Source organism: Papio anubis, chromosome 8 (genome assembly GCF_008728515.1).
Source record: "Papio anubis isolate 15944 chromosome 8, Panubis1.0, whole genome shotgun sequence".
In the NCBI taxonomy this organism is placed as follows: Eukaryota; Metazoa; Chordata; class Mammalia; order Primates; family Cercopithecidae; genus Papio; species Papio anubis.
In genome coordinates this window covers 26,510,789-26,514,796 of record NC_044983.1, presented here as the reverse complement: position 1 = coordinate 26,514,796, position 4,008 = coordinate 26,510,789, and the positions used below count along the sequence as shown (strand labels likewise).

The 4,008-nt window shown below is 44.0% G+C and overlaps 1 pseudogene; it reads right to left on the bottom strand.

Moving 5' to 3' along the window:
• Window positions 1–691: 691 nt before the first annotated feature.
• LOC110743923 lies at window positions 692–1,757 on the bottom strand (annotated as a pseudogene).
• Between the last annotated feature and the right edge of the window lie 2,251 nt (window positions 1,758–4,008).

The window sequence follows — 4,008 nt, the reverse complement described above, 5'->3', positions numbered from 1 at the left end:
ATAATAAAATAGTAAAGTATCTCAAGATATAAGAAAAATAAGGTCACCTAGATCCTGTAATGTCTCTTATACACATTGCCGTTAGATAAAAAGGATCCCAGTGGACCCATATGGTAATCGCAAAATAAAATACGTTTTATTTAATTAAAAATATGTAAATTCCCTCTTCGTTCTTTGCAAGACCTCTAAGAAGAAAAGGCATAAAGCAATCTTTATAAAGCGTTAGAGCTTAAAAAAAGAAACACAACGGGGAATTGGGAACGTTGGGTGAAGATAGATAGGCACTCCCGCTATGGGAGGAAGGATTGGCAGACAAGCACAACAGAGGGAGGCAATACAGGTGTGGGAGTCAGTGAGTAAATCAGATCCACCATTGCTGATGCTTTGCTGGGGAGAGAGGCATCAGGTTGGAGGACCAATGATGGCTGCTCATCAATTTGAGCCGCGTGGATGCTATTCTGCGGCAAGAAGCAGTGAGTCTGGAGGGTTTTGAGCAGGGTGGCATGAGGCATGCAAACATTTTCTTGGCTTTTTTTTTTTTTTTTTTTTAACTAGGATTGTGGAGCTTTATTCCCAAGGAAAAATTATAGCTTTTAACATGTAATAAAAACCATACATAAGAATCTTTTTTAGTTGCTGTCCGTAAGTTTATTGTCTTTATCTGAAAAATCCTCATAGAAAATTGTTTGGTTTAGCTCTCAGCAGCCTGCTCCTAAGCTCTGAGGAAGCTTACCTTCTTTTGAGCTACCTGATCTTTCTTCTGAGCAAGCGACATTTTGGGACGGTTCCACCTCTTCTTTTTAACTTCTTTCTTGGGCTTCTTTTCATAGACTGGATTCTCTCGTATAGCAGTGTGAGCTTTCTTATACATCTCTTCCATCATGTCTGGAGTTACACTGTTCTTTATGTGTTGAGAGAACTGTTTCTTGTAAGCATCTTCATCTTGTTCCATTAAGTAGCGCATGTAATCTGCAACATTTTGGCCCAGGATGTGCTTCCGGTGTTTAAATTCCTTGCTTTCAGAAACATAACCAGGGAATCGTTTGGTACGGTGAGAGATAGACAAGTTTCCATCCACAGCTCCCTTCAGGGTGCCAAAAACTTTATTGCCAGTAATAGTTCTGGCAAGGCCTGCATCCAAATAGCAGGTAAAGGCACTTGGCTGACCATCAGTGCTTTCCACATTGCATTTATCACCAGTCACCTCCACTTGGCCTTCATAGATCTTGTCCATGCCAAACCTATTGAGAAGCCTGCGGGCCAGCAGCAGGCCAGTACAATACACTGCAGCGTAATTTGTTAGGCCAACCTTCACATCATATTTGGCAGCTCGTGTGCGTATGCCACACAGATTATCATATCCCCCTCTATACGGGCATAAGCAATCTGATAAATGATATCTCTGCTTGTTACATGAACGATCATCCTGTATTTGGGTGTGTTATATTTATTTTTATCCTGTATCACCAAACATTTCTGAGCATAGTAATCAGTTTTACCCTCTCGGCATCTTCTAAATTTCACTTGCTACCTCTTAAAGTAGGCCTTATTCTTAATAACTTTAACAAACCCTATCCTGCGGAATAGAGACCCACATCCGTGACTCAACAGAGACCTGCAGGCCCAGCAGCGCTAGGGGGCAGAAAGGGCAAGAATCTTGACATTGAATTCAGATCATTGTGCATTTATTTTCAAGTACTTCAGTAGGGACTGCATTCATTAACACAAATTAAAACCCACATGCTGTTTTCAAAGCCTATTAAAACTATACACCTGTTAACAAATAAGCTATTTAGTTCAACTCTGTTTCATTGGAAGTTGACACTGACTCCCCAGGTCTTGAATGTTTTAGGTGCCACACTGGCATGCCATTAGGGGTTGTGACGAAAACACCAGACGACTCATTCTGGGAAGGGGAAGATAAAGACTGAACGTGATCATAATCTCTAAAATGGTAAGAGCAGTGGATAAAGTGTACATGTATTTATTTTTCAAATGCTGGAGGAGTTTCATAGGGAAGAAGCTTATGGAACCATTATCCCAAGAGGTGGTAGTGCCTGCAAAAGTAATTTCAAAGATTAAGATACTTGCGGAGATGAGAGTTATAATTGGCTATTAGAGAAAATGGAGTGCTTTGGGTGGTGCACCCCAGAGGCTGCTGTCAGGGCTGTACATTTCCAGCTGCAGAGGCAGGGAGTCATACCTAGCGTGGCCCTTCTTGTATCCTTGGGAGGCAGTTTGCTCCAAGGGATGCATCTTGCTTTCAGAACACATTCCCATTGACTTTTTTTTTTTTTTTTTTTTAAACACAAAACAATCGTTTATTGTTGACTGGGCTCAGGAGGTGGTTCTCACTGGGGATCTCTTGTGAGGTTGCAATAAGACATTGATGGGAGCTGCAGTCATCGCAAAGGCTGTCTGTTGATGCTGTCTGTTTGCTAGGACCTCCACTGGGACTGAGGACTAGAACGCATATGCTCAGCCTCTCCACTGTTGCCTGGGTTTCTTCACAACATGCAGCAAGGATTGAAGAGCCAGCGTCCCAAGAGAGAGCCAGGCTAAAGTACCTTTCATAGTCTAGCCTTGGAACACACACAGTGTCACTTGTGCTGTTTTCTGTTGTCTTCTGTAGAAATGTGTCCCTAAGTCCAGCCTATATTCAAGACTAGGGGAATAGACTTCACCTCTTGAGGGGTGACCCATCAACTTGAAAAAAAAACAAACAAACCTGGTTGTCATTTTATCATTGTCACACATTGATAATAATTATACCTAACATTCCCCCCATTCCACCCATTCAATGAGTCAATCATTCAATCATTTAGCAAATACTTTTTGTTAGGCATTTCGTCCAGACTTACATCTGAATAGGGCTTCAGAATTTCCAGAGAAACTTCATATCCGGTATTGGACTCGGTGTTCTCAACAACCATGCATGAAAGGCTAGGTGTGTTTAATTACTTCCACTTTTCAGATGAGGCAGTAAGAGGCTGGGAAACTCATCCAAAGTCTCTGAGCCAGTGTCTGGTCCAGAGGTCATTCAAACCCAAGTCTGTGCTGGAAGGGCATTCTTTCCACTCACCACCCAGGACACCGTCTTCCTCCCTCTCTCAAAATATCCAAGACTGGAGAGGAAGACACACAGCCAGAGAGACTTGCTCTGAGGTACTATGGCTATTGCACTGGGTGACCACATGTGAGGTATTCGAGGCATTTGAGGGTGAAAGGCAGCGCTACTAATAATGACCCTGGGGTGACAGGCACGAACCAGGCACACTGGACACAGGGTCACTTCGCCCACAAATGCTCAAATAACTACAACCCAAGTGTCTTGTGCTTTTCTGCCAAATCATGCTTTATTTTTAAAAACCTCCTACCTCTTTAAGCAAAACCAACAAATGCTATCAATGCAATGCCACAAGGATACGAGTGACCCATACCTCCCTAGGAGAAGGCATGAGGGCATCTATGTGTTCACATGCAATTGCTTGGCCGGGTCCTGGAACCTGCTCCATTCCATGTGAACTGAAAGGTTTGGGATTGCTGGGCAGAGGCCTGCAAGGAGATGGTCCAGCCACCTCAGGCATCTCATTTCCCTCTCCTGCTGCATCACTGGTTGGGGAGGCAGTAAGACCACATTCTGGAGAGAGTGGCATTGGGGAGCCATGGAGTGAATACTGGGCATCGGTGTAGACCTTGCTGAGCAGAAATGGCTGGGCCTTTGTACCCCACCCACCTCAGTCACTGGGTGCTGGGTGTCCCAGGAAGGATGCAGCCTCCAGTGGCACAGACCTCTCTAGTCGAGGCAGATCCCGAAGGAGCTGAGAGCTGGCGGCTTTGTGCTGATCATGCTTCCCACAGTCAGGCCCTAAGGCTTTCCTTCAAGGCGGACCTGGGTGGAGCATCTCATGCCCCATCAGGTTGTAGAAAAAAACCAGAAAATAGAAAGAAAATGTCTATTTAAAATTAGATATGGTCTCAGAATTTAAGGGACCCAGATCTGGTGTA